The sequence below is a fragment of the Telopea speciosissima genome, chromosome 9 (genome assembly GCF_018873765.1).
Source record: "Telopea speciosissima isolate NSW1024214 ecotype Mountain lineage chromosome 9, Tspe_v1, whole genome shotgun sequence".
NCBI lineage: Eukaryota > Viridiplantae > Streptophyta > Magnoliopsida > Proteales > Proteaceae > Telopea > Telopea speciosissima.
Genome location: NC_057924.1, coordinates 48,396,674 through 48,410,330, shown reverse-complemented (window position 1 = coordinate 48,410,330; position 13,657 = coordinate 48,396,674).

Here is a 13,657-nt window from a genome sequence, read left to right as displayed (position 1 = left end):
TAGCACACGGAAGTAAATCAGCATGTCTTGTGTTTTTGCCATGTTCTAAAGTGATCTGAAATTTCTAATTCTGATTTTTTGATACTTATTTTTTTGGTAAACGATTTTTTGATACTTGGTATATGATATGGATTGATCATATGTCAAATATAAAATCAAGATTCAATATATTCCTCGAGGGTGGATCTCGCATCTCGGTGCAACGGTAAGGTTGCCACATTATGATTCTCCTTAGACTTCCCGGTGGTGAGAGTCTTGGACCTTTATTTTGTTATTTGGCAAATTCAGACTATGCGTGTGTGATAAGGCCTAAACCGCCAGTGATCGAGGATCCGATATTCCAATTACATGACAAGGTTGAGTTATATGACTCTCATGATCGGATTTGGTACGTGGGACAGATTTTAGAGGTTGAAATATTTGATGCGTTTTCTAATTATTGGGTCTCCCATCCCAGAAAAGGATGGATTTACATAGAAAAGAAACAAGAAATAAGGCCACATCAGGAATGGATTAATGGTGAATGGATTGACCTCCCACGTTCAGATTCATCATCGGTGGTCCATCAGGTAATTTTATATTCCCATCGTAATTTTTATAAACCCTGTATGCTTTAAAAATGATTTTGATCCCCCATGCCGTGAATTTAAATATGAGAGAGGTCTTTGCAGCAGCAGGAGGAGGAGGATGTGTTAATTAAAGAACTTGGAGTTGGAGATGAGGTTGAGGTTTATAGATTTAAGACTTGTGGGTGGCACAAATCAATCTTCTCCGAGTTTCGCCAAAACTATATCGAGGTTAAGACTTGGAATAATCATGTGCCGTTAATAATAAGAATGCATGTGGAACCGCCTGATCTACAGGTGAATGTGTTCAAATTTGGTGAATTTATTGAGGTGCATGGAGGTTCTCGTATAGCATGGATAAAAGAAGAGATATTTGGAATTCTTTCCAAACAGGAAAAGATATTTTATTCCATCCTCTATGCGGCTAATGGTTATACTGGTAAGAGTAACATCGTCATTGAGTCAGAAGTGCGGGCCCGTCAGGAATATGTAAATGGCAAATGGATCCTCCTTCCATCTTCTAATTCTGGAACATCATCTTTACCTCCACCGCCAGTAAGTACCTTTTCCGGGTCTTTTTTGAAGCTAAGCTCGTTTCTGCCTTTCTTTTGTAAGCGTTTTTTTATTTTATAAAGTAGCGTTCTGCAAAACTCATTGAATCATAATTTTTTTTTTTTTAAACAAATCGATATTCAAGTTTTACAACTCCTCAATTGTGAAGTAAAATAAATAAATCCTGAAGTGTTAAAAGAAATAAACGAAAACAGTAGCCAAAAGTTAAATAAAAAAATCACCAAAATTTTTACATCCAAAATAAATTTCTGTTATGTTTTTTATGCAAAGCAAATTTTGTGGATCCATATATGTGCCTTTTTTTTTTGTTGGTTTTCTCGGAAAATTATATCTTTTTAGAGGAACACGATCATTTGTCTCAAATTTAAAAAGCTCAATACCGGCTAAAAGACTTGAGAAAAACCACAACCACAAAATAAGATTATGGTTTGATCTCTAAAGAGATCGGACAGATTTTGAAATAATCTCTACTAGGAATAACCTTTCCATTCTTTGTTGGGTGATATTTTACGTAAATTCAACAACCATTTTGTATTTTTTTTTTTTGTTTTTTAAATGCAAAATATATACTGCCATCTTCTACCTTCTATATGTTGTTTAATTTTTTCGTAAATTGCCATCTCGAGATTCTTGACCCAAATCCAAGATTACAAACCTTGTTCACAAGCCTAGGGTTACTCACAAACATTTCAAATTTCAACTAAAGTAGGATTTTCCACATGGCAAAAATAGCTTTAAACTTTTGTAAAATGAATAAAAATATTAAACTTTAGGAAAATGTTTGAAAGCAAATGGATGGGTGAACATGGAACAAAAATTGATAATAGATGGGGAGGTACAAGATTAACTGTTAAGAGGACCAGATTTAGAACTCGATGCTTGGATGATTAATCCATCCCAAGCACATTCTTATTTATAAGAATAATTGAATAGTAAAATATGTACATGAGCAATGTGGGACTAAACCACATAATACAAAAACTAACAAAATAACAAAGAAAAGGTCCAGAATACCCCCACGGTATTCGCCATATATCTAACACTCCCCTCAAGTTGGAGCATATATATCATGCATGCCCAACTTGACTAAGATAGGATGAAACAACTTGCTACTCATTCCTCTGGTGAACACATCAGCCAGGTTGATCAAGACTTCACAAAAGGAACACAAATGAGGCCGGCCTCAAGCTTCTCCTTGATGAAATGTCGGCCAACCTCCACGTGTTTAGTACGATCATGCCGGACAGGGTTATGAGCAATGCTAATGGCTCGCTTTATTGTCACAATAAAGCATCATGGGAAGATGAATAGCAATACCGATATCCTGTAATAATCCTCTAAGCCACGAAGTTCACAAATTCCTTGGGCCATCGCACGAAACTCGGCTTCAAAGATCGACCTGCCACAACATTCTCGCTTCTTGCTACGCCATGTGACAAGGTTCCCACCAACAAAGGAACAAGAACCAGAGATAGATTTCCGTCGAGAACCACCCAATCGGCATCGAGATAGGCCTCAATATTAAGGTGACCCGTGGGAGATAGAAGGATTCCCTTTCCTGGAGCAGACTTCAAATATCTCAAAATACGACTGATCGCATCCATATGAGAGGAATAGGGATCATGCATGAACTCGCTCACCAAACTCACAAAGAATCGCAATGTCGTCGTGTGTGAGAAAGGTAGATTAACTTGCCCACTAACCGATAAATACCCTTGTCAACAGTGCTCACCCTCTTTCTCCCTAAGTTTTGTAGTAGCTTCCATAGGAGTATCCGAGGATGACACTTAGCAGCCTTTGTCGTCAATAGATCAAGGACATATTTTCGTTGAGAAAGAAAGATGCCCTTTGAAGAGCGAGCAACTTCTATCCCTAGAAAATATTTCGAGGACCAAGATCTTTGACCTCAAATTCACGGCCAAGGAGGAGCTTCAAATCCCGATAGCATCACCATCATTACCAAGGACCACAATATCATCCACATAGACTATGAGAAGAGTTACCTTGTCACCAACTCGTCCGATAAACAAAGTGTGATCAAGCATTACTCGCCTATAACCTCGCTGAAATCATAGTCTTGTGAAATCGCCAAACCATGCCCTAGGTGATCAGCTTCACCCATAAAGTGCACGCTGGTCTACTGCCTTGCCCTTGGTCCGTCATCGAGAAGCCTGGTGGAATGTCCATATATACCTCCTCCTCAAGCTCCCCATGGAGGAAGGCATTCTTGACATCTAATCGTTGAAGATCCCACCCAAGATTTATAGCACAAGATAATAGCACCCGACAAAGGTTGAGCTTCGCCATCGGTGCAAAGGTCTCCCGATAGTCAACTCCATAAGTTTGAGTGAACCCTTTGCAACCGACGTGCCTTATATCGATCCACGTAACCATCACCTTCGCTTTGACCACGAAGACCCATCTACATCCAACTGGTTTCTTTCCTGAGGAAGAGTCACAAGCTCCCATGTATTATTTTTATGTAGTGCTCTCATTTCTTCCAACATTGTCGCTTCCACTTTCCATCCGTAGATGCTTCCTGCCAAGTTTTAGGAATCAAATGTAAGAAAGAGAGGATACAAAAGCACGAAAAGATGGAGAAAGAGAGCTATAAGAAACAACACGAGATATGGGATGTAAAGTACAAGTCCTAGTACCTTTGCGGTGAGCAATAGGTAGGTCGGATGAAGAGGGATTACCAGGAGATGGAGGATCTGGATCTGGAGCCGCAATTGGATGGGTATTGGTGCTAAAGGGGATTGCAACTCGCCCTCTGTTGGTTCTCGCCTCGTGTAGGTGAGTATGTTGGAATTGTCAATTCTCTTCCAAATGCACCAATAGTTCTCTCGGATCGAGTCGCCTCCCCGAAGAGGAACATTAACAATACTATTTTCTATGGTCTCCCCGTAGGATTCCCATTAGGTGAGGGAGGAACAGCCGGAGGAGTTGGGACATCATCAAAAGGAGGTTGGGCATCGGCCAAAGGAGGTCAAGGCAGCAGCGAGGAACCTCTAGTGGAGGAATCTCAAAGGGCACATCTTCACTAGAACTCTCCCCTTGAAGAGGTGGTGAAGAATAATAAGAAAGGGTCTCATGGAAAACAACATCCATACTCACCAAGGTACGACGGGAAGGGGGATGGTAACACTTATAACCTTTCTGGGTTGGAGAATAACCCAAGAAAATACAACGGAGCCCACGAGGCTCAAGCTTGCCCGGAGATCCGTGTATCCCTAGCATAACACACACACCCAAATACTTTGGGAGGGACAATAAAGGAGGAATGACCCAAGAAAATATCGTAGGGGGTACGGGAATTAAGAACCCGAGAAGGGAGCCTATTGATAAGATAGGCGCGGAGAACCGCATCCCCCCCAATATTGAGAAGGAACATTCCTCCCAAACATCAAAGCCCGGGCCATTTCCAACAAATGACGGTTTTTCCTTTCTGCCACACCATTCTGGGCAGGGGTATCAACACAACTAGTTTGGTGAATGATGCCATGATCAGCCAAATATTTTTGAAATTGTGATTCAAGAACTCGGTTCCATTATCACTTCTCAATATTTGGAGAGTAGCCTGGAACCGAGTTTGAATCACTTTATGAAAATGTCGAAAACATGAGAAAACCTGATTTTTAGTGTGCAAAAGATATACCCAAGTGTTCCGAGAATGACAATCAATAAAAGAGACAAACCAGCGATGACCAGAAATAGAGGGCTTGCGACTAGGGCCCCAAACATTAGAATGTACCAAATTAAAGCAAGAAGAACTCCTTTTATTTGAAATAGGATAATTTGAACGTGTTTGGCCAGAACACAAGCCTCACAAAAAAAGTCATCCTTAGTATGTGGGGTGACCAAACGAGGAAATAAATGAGCTAAAATTCCTAAAGGGGGGTGACCTAACCGAGAGTGCCACTGGTAAAGTTCAGAAGAGACCAAGGAGTTCTGATGCAGCGGAGAAGGCAAAGGTGGTGGAGAGAAGCGACCGTCATCAAGCAGGTACAAGCCACCATGCACTTTACCCAATCCAATCGTCTTCCCAGAGGCCAGATCCTGAAACACACAATGAGAGGGAAAAAAAGTGACTTTGCAGTTAAGATCACGAGTAATACTACTAATGGAAAGAAGGTTAGTAGTAAAATTAGGAATATGTAAAACAGAAGACAAAGGAAGAGAGGAAGTGCAGTTGATGAGTCCTTTTCCAGATATTGAAGAAAGGGACCCATCAGCCACTTTGACCTTATCTTTCCCAGAAGTGGGAGAATATCTGTGAAACAGACTAGAGGAACCGGTCATATGATCTGTAGCTCCAGAATCTATGATCCAAGGATGGGAAGCCACAGAAGCACAATGACCTACAAATGGAATACCTGACCGGGCAAAGTGTGAACCTCGAAGGAGCCGAGGAATTGACAAGAGTCGATGTAGTAGAGGCGGCAGCGGAAGTCCCGAGCATACGAAGGAGGGCCTGTAGATCATCCCGGGATAGACCAAAGGTCGTAGCAGGAGTTGCGAATGATCTCAGTCTGATGGGCCTTGGTCTTTGTCTTTATCTTTGTCTTGGCAGCCCTTTTAGTTTCAAAATCAGCGGGTTTCCCATGAAGTTTCCAACACTTCTCCTTGGTGTGGTAAGGTTTGTGACAGTACTCACAAACAACAGACCCTGTAGTAGAATCACCAAGAGAAGCAATGCCACTAGGTGTAGGAGTGGCGGGGCAAGCTTGGAGAGTCGATCTCACGAATAGGAGGGTGCAACATGGCAGCCCTACGGTTTTCTTCGAGGAGACGAGGGCATAGGACTGTTCAAGTGTGGGAAAAGGCTTGTGACCCAACACTTGAACCCGAATCGATCATACTCCACATTTAATCCTGCCAAGAAATCATAAACCCCGATCTTGTCCATGTGTTGCTTATAAGAAGTAATATCTGCAACTGTATTGGGTGAAAATCGGAAAAATGGTCCAATTGTTGCCAAAGGCTGCGTAAGGTAGCATAGTATTTGGAGACTCAAATTCTCCCCGAGTAGTGTGAAGGACCTTCTTCCCGATTTCATATACCTGGGCATCATTGCCAAGTTGTCCATAAGTCTCCTTGCAAGCGACCCAAATTTCCGAGGTCGTATCAAGAAGAAGAAAATTGTGTTGTAGATCCGTAACCATAGAACCAATCAAGTAGGACATAAGAACTCCATTGTTGGCAAGCCACCTGTCTTGAGCAGCCCCAACCTCGTGAGGCATAGGAGTGGATCCCCTAATATGACCAGGTAAGGCCACGCCACAGAATGGCAAAGGAGGCGACCTAGACCAAAGTAGGTAATTGGTGCCATCCAACTTGATTGGATTTGGAGAGAAAGTATGATACTCCGGTTTCTTGTTTCCATCACCAACATAAGTAGCGATCGAATCCATAGAGTCACCCATGGAGACAGTGAAGAATCCCAAATCGGAGAAGAGGGTCATTGTGAAGAGAAAGCCAAGAACACCTCCAAGTTAAGGGCTGAAACAAGGATGAAAGCCCTCTAATAATAAAGGAATAAGTGTCTCCAAGAATCAGCAACAAGAAGAGAGAAAACCTTGAGATCGATATTTTCGGGGTTTTGAAAAAAAACCCGAAATTGCTGAAATCGATAAGATGATATGAGGCCTGGAAAATGACTGTGTGAGGCTGAAATTGCATCGAAGTACACTTGAACAGATGTGAAGCACTCCTCAAAAAATCAGAATTAATCGATAAGTGGAACCCCAAGATCGACAATTGTCGTGGTTTTGAAAAAACCCGAAAGTGTGAAGAGATATCGATCTTGAGGGTGGAACTTGATGTAGCTTGATGTAGGTGCTGGAATACTGATCTCGCCGCAGTCCAAGCTCCAATATAGTGAACAAAATCCTTGTAATATAGTGTGAATCTGTCCAATGAAGGTGAAGTCTTCAATATTCGCAAAAAGGAGTGCAAAACCTTATCGATCAATTCTTCATATCATGGGATGAGGTAAAGGAGGGCAGCAATGGATCAATTGATCACCTCATCGCAGTCTGCCCTATGGGACAGAGAAGAACAAAACGAAACAAAGGGAAGAAGAGAAGAAAAGAGAAGAGAAAGGGAGAAAGATCGAGAATTAGAGAGGGAAGGAGATCGTGGATTGCAATCTGAGTTCTAATCCAGCTCTGATACCATGTTAAGAGGACCAGATTTAGAACTCGATGCTTGGATGATTAATCCATCCCAAGCACATTCTTATTTATAAGAATAATTGAATAGTAAAATATGTACATGAGCAATGTGGGACTAAACCACATAATACAAAAACTAACAAAATAACAAAGAAAAGGTCCAGAATACCCCCACGGTATTCTGGCCATATATCTAACATTAACCATATCCACTTATCCAACATGGCAAAAGTAGATGTGCCATGGATGAAGGTAACCTTCTCAGGTGGACCATGTAAAGAACTTTCATGCATTGAGTATAAAGAAGCATAGAAGTGTATCTAAAGTCAATTTTGGTTAATGGCTATTTTAAATTATGAAATTCGTTTAAGAAAAATGTTAACTTAGTCAATTAAGAACACTCTGGACAAGCTTGTCATACAATTAATAAGGTTTATATTGATAATCAGACTTTGAAGTTTGGTTCGATCAAGGATGGCACTAGAAAGGTAGAAAAGAAGTCATTGTTTTTGTTCTACCATAAATTCATTTCAGAAACATATACACCCATAATTCTCAACGCTTAACTTTGATTGCATTGTGCAGATAAGTTCATCAAAAGAGGAGGAACAAAATTGGAAAGCTTTAGCTGGTCCTTTCTATGAAAATCGTAATAATTTACTCCTGAATAGTATTTTTGTCTTCAAATTTTTAATTTGGGTAATTTGATCCAAAAAATATCGTTGGGTGAATATTAATGTAGTAGTTAATTTGATGGACTAATTTATTTATTTTCAATAGATGAGGTGTATTTAAAAGGTATTAAAGATGAGGGGGTATATATGAAAACATGCCATAGTTGAACCAAATGCCATAGGGGGTGTCTCTATATTTTTTCCCTGCTCTTAATTTTATATACTTTCTTGAGCCAAATGCAACATTCTTGTCGAAAGGCAAATGACATTTTTATTAAGGGTAAAGTACACGTACCCCCTTATAATGCACCCAATATTCCTCGTACCCCCTTAAGCGGTTTAATATTTCACGTACCACCCCTGTTTTACACCCCAAATGCCAGATAGGTCCAATCCGTTAAATACCACCGTTAAAAGCCAAAATTTTGACCATTTTACCCATTGCTCCATTTTCTTAAATCTGAAAAGACTTAATTATCCTCATTTATTTGTTGCCCTAAACTAATTGAAAATGATCATTTTACCTTTTGTTTTATTTTTATAAATGAAAAGACCTAATTGCCCTCACTTATGTATTATCCTAACCTAATTGAAAAAGACTATTTTACCCCTAAATATTTATTTCTAAAAACCAATTCAAGAAACGAAAAGCTTGGGCCGGCAAGGCGTTCAGCTCCCTGCTCGGGTGACTTCCTTCCTTCTCCGGCTATGATCTAACCCTGCAGGTAACTCTTGTCAGCTTCTCCTTCTTCTACTTCGTCTATGCTCTTTCTTCTCTGAAATTTCGTAATTTCAATCCAAATTTAGGGTTCTTCTATGGTCAAAAATAGAGAAAACCTCATTTCAGAATTCAGATCCGTTGCTATAAATACGAAAACCTATATATATCTTCTTCGTTATTCCATGGTGTTTAGTGTACTGAGAGTTTCTCCGTGACTCTCTCACAGAGTAAAGAGGGAAATTCGATATGCCCTAATTCACCCTCGTTTGTATATTCTAGATTCTCTTGCTCCCAGTTCATCTTCACGTTTCAATCCTCATTGCTCTTAAAAAATCCCAATTTTTTATCCTTCAATTCCCGCATTTATGGAGAAATTGGGACTGGCCTCTTTTGCTGCTACAGTTCTAGAAGAGAACATGGGTTTAGCTAGTAAGATTCATTGCGTTGGTCTTCGATCGAGTTTCTTCACTGGTTCAGCTCTTTTAGATGCTCGAAGAACCAGTATCCAACCTCGTTCTATGCGAATTGTGGCTTCACTAATTCAGACCAGGAGAAGAACTGATGAGTTAGTTAAACTTAGCACCTTATGTAACCCTAGAAGCAGAAAGCCGAGGGTTTCTGCGGTTGTTGTCGAACCGTCTGTCTCTGACAATACTGTAGAAGATATAGAGTCTCTCTTCTCGGAGAATTCGGTCGATGGGAATAAGCAGAACCGAGCTAAGAAGAGATGGGAAGTCGCCGGAGCAGGGAGCTGGATGCCTTGCCGGAGCAGCAGGTCCTCCCAAGCTTTTCGTTTCTTGAATTCTTTTTCCACTGGGTATGCAACGGTTAGGTTGGGTTGGTTTTTAGGAACAAAAATTTAGGGGTAAAATAGTATTTTTTAGTTAGGTTAGGGTAATACATAAGTGAGGGCATTTGGTATTTTCATTTATAAAAATAAAACAAAGGGTAAAATGGTCATTTTCAATTAGTTTAAGGCAACAAATTAGTGAGCGTAATTAAGTCTTTTCAGATTTAAAAAAATGGAGCAATGGGTATAAAATGGTCAAAATTTTGGCATCTAACGGTGGTATTTAACGGATTGGACCTATCTGGCATTTGGGGTGTAAAGCAGGGGTGATACATGGAATATTGAGCTGCTTAAGGGGGTACGAGGAATATTGGGTGCATTATAGGGGGTACGTGTACTTTACCCTTTTATTTTATTCTTTTCCTGGATAGAGATAGGAAAAATAGAATTTTTATCCTCTGCTGTTCGCTGCTCGAACAGCACAGTGCTGTCCCCTCAGATGGGGTGTGAAATGACGGGTAGAGAGATTAAGTCATCATTTCGCCCCCATGTGAGGGGACAGTAGGTATTGTTCGGGCAGCGGACAACAGAGGATAACGATCCAGAAGAATACGAAGTGAACTGTGTTAGGCTAAAATTAGATGTCATATAGCTGCATTGAGAAGCTTTATTAATTAAAGAGAAACGCAAATATGTTACAAAATAAATAAATAAATCAACAATTTTATAATCTTTGCCTCATGCCATTGTTTGTCAAAATATGGAATTTGAGTTTGAATATCTAAATTCAAGAATAAAAAGAGACATTAATGAAAGAATTTATGGGAATACATTGAGCAGGGAAAGCTTGATCATTGGCAAGCTGAGCCATGGCTAGAGTTGCACCCTTAAAACTAATCCCTTGGATTACAATATGACTACTATTAGTGCGCCACATGAAAGGATGATATGGAAAATCAGATTAAACATACACCCTTTATATCACCTCCAATTCCTGCCTATTTCAATTCCCTTCAATCCCTTGCAAAGGAGTGAAAATGACCACCTTATCCACTGTCCGAACATACTGCCCAAGGTCGGGTAGTGTGGTAATTTCTACTCCTATGTGAGAGATTGGAAGGAATTGGACCGGGCATCAAATTAGAGATGATAAAAATTCCTATGTTTGAGGCTGAAACTTGATATATGTGAGTTGGGGATTTTCAGACCTACTTGCCAATAAAATTCCAGCACCATTTGATTTGTCATTTGCCAAATATTTGTTCTCATGGTTCACCCAAAAAATGAAAAAGAAGATTGGGTTTTGGCTTATAGGTGCTAACTGTAAACTTGAACATTACAAATCAAAACTCATTATGGCCAAAATGTACGGTGGGCCCTATGCAACAACCAATGTGCTGTATTTTTTATGCTTCATTCTAAAGGAACTAGTTTCAAGCCAAGTCCTTCCTTTTATATATTCCTTACGGGTCTAAAAAAATTGATGACGTGGGGAGGAGAAATCAACCCCCACCCCTCCCTCGCCCTCTTTCTTTTATATAATTTATTATATTTATTTTTTTATTTTTTGGTATGTAGCATTGACAAGAGAACATAGACCAGAACCCTGCTATTGAACCGATAAGAACATGATAACCAAAGAATTGAACCAAAAAGTCTTGGAAACTAAACCCAAAAAGGTACAACACCAAGACGGCAAAAAACATCACTATTAAGAAAATATGTGAATTAAACCTTTCAAGACCACCGTGTCCTACCTACTCCATCCATGGGTTCACTTTAACTATGAGGAAGGAAAAGAATAATGGTTATGTTATGCTTATCGAACCGATTGTTTGTTTCTTGCTTTATGCATATGGATGGGATGGGAACACCAAATTACTTCTTTGTGATTCTCTCTACTGTGTCCAATTAAAAGGCAAAATCAACACATTGTCTCCCATTCTTGTCCTATTCTACGAAGCGTTCTCTCTCTCTCTCTCTCTCATATTAAGTCAACAGTGCATATGTCATATTCAATTAAAAATTTATGATAAAGATACGTGGCCGTTCTTTTTTTTTTTGGGTTTTTGTTAAAAATAAAAAATTGGATTGTAATAGTTATAACTGATCAAAACGTGTTCATAATCTATTAACATATCCAATGTTGGTGAGATTCCAACACACCGTAACCATTTTTTACATATCTCATCCTTTGTAAAAAGTCAGGAACCATTTTTCCTAGCTAATATCATATACTTATATAGCTATTTTATATTATGATTGTGTCAAAGCCAGAAAACCTTGGATCTGGTTTAACTCGGTCCAGCGGTTCCAACCTAGGTGCAAATCTAATTGGGTCTGATCATACTTGGATAGAATAATTATCATTTCCAATTTCTTCAATGCCTCTAATAGAGGGGAGTGGACCCCAATTTAAGCAGTGTTTTCAGGCCGAGGGTATGGTGGTCGTTTCCCCTCCGTATGAGGAATTGAAAGAATTGAGAGGGACAGCGAATTAGAGGGCATAACGGTTCGCTTGGATAACCCATGCCAAATTGCTCTCGTATGTTCTTTTTGTTTTTTTGGTAAAACCTCAATTTATTGAGATGGAACTCGTGAACAAGCCGACAGAGGAGAAGAAGACGGTAGCAGAAAAAGCCCCTGTTGAGAAGAGACTGCCCAAGGAAGGTGCCAGTGGTGATAAGAAGAAGAAGACGACCAAGAAGAACGGCGAGGCCTACAAGACGCCAACTATCACCTCTCGTGAGATCCAGACTGCCGTACGACTTGTTCTTCCCGGTGAATTGTTCTCCCCTCTTTTCGCATTTTCAATTTCATTATAAAAAAAACAGGTGCGATCGCTCAATTTTTGGGGGATTTTGAAAAGGTTGTGATTCTAAGAAGATGCATTTTCGTAAACTGAAGTAAAGAGAAGCCACGGATTGCAGATTCTAAACGGCAGCTGTGGTCAATGGGATCTGAATTTTCTGGTCGAAAGAATTATTCGTGAACTATTCATAGCACAAATTTTTTTTTATTTCTGAACAAACCTTTTAAAATTTCGTCCACAGTTTTGTTGAATTATTTGTGAATTAATTGCAAATTTTCTTACGCTGGACCATTGTTCATCAAAAAAGTAGTTATTGTACAGGATTAGTTGAAATTGCTCCAACCAAAGACATCAGGAGATTTTGGTTCTAAACTGAACTTTGGTTGAACTCTCTGTCCCTGGAGCTCAAGAGAAACTTGCAGTAGCAAATTGCTCTTCTTTTAATTCGTGCCAGAGAATATGGTTATCAACCTTTATATGCATTTTGTAAACAAACAATTTTGAATAAACCCAGAAATCCATAAAAATGAAGTGGCAGTTTTTTTAAAAACTAAGATTGGTCAAGGGAAAAGAAAAAGGAATCTTCCAGAGAACTACAATCATGTTGGGACGAACACCTCCATAAGCAATAGTTACACCGCCACAGGAGTTTTCCGAGCTCCTCGTCGTTTCCTCACTGCCAACAAAACGTGCCTTGGGATATTTATGTTCTTGTTGTTCCTTTCTGCTACTATCTTCACCTCCTCTGCCGGCTTTTTCTCTGCAAGTTTTTTGCGGCCTTCAGAGCAATTGCAGAGTAGCAGCAAAGAGACTAAGGGGAGTTCAACTGAAGACCGTAGTGAGTTTGCAAACAATGGTCAGAGTTGGGTTGGGTTTTGAACTGTTTTTAATTTTGACTGTCAATTAAAGATGGACAGGTGTCACATTTTAAAGGGAAAAAATTGATAGAAATTAAGAGATTAGTAATTTAGACAATAAAAATGGATAGAGAAAAAAGAACTTTTTGATAAAGAATAATGCAATTTATTATAAGAGTTATCAAAAAAAAAAAAAAAAAAAAAAACAATTTATTATAGGGAATGTCTTAATTTTTTGGTAAAAATAGGGAATGTCTTAATGACACCTATATAGTTGTATTTAGAATTTGATATCGTATTTTAATTTCTCCTTGTCTTCTCAAAAGTTGCTTAAGTTAAAGGTATATAAAGTGTTTTCAAAAAATGTCACATGCACATATTTTAGGAATACATGTGAAATGATAATATTTACCCTAAAAAATTGTGTAATACTAAAAGAGAAAAAAGTAAGATTACAATTTACTTTATAGGTTGGAGATTTCGATAAG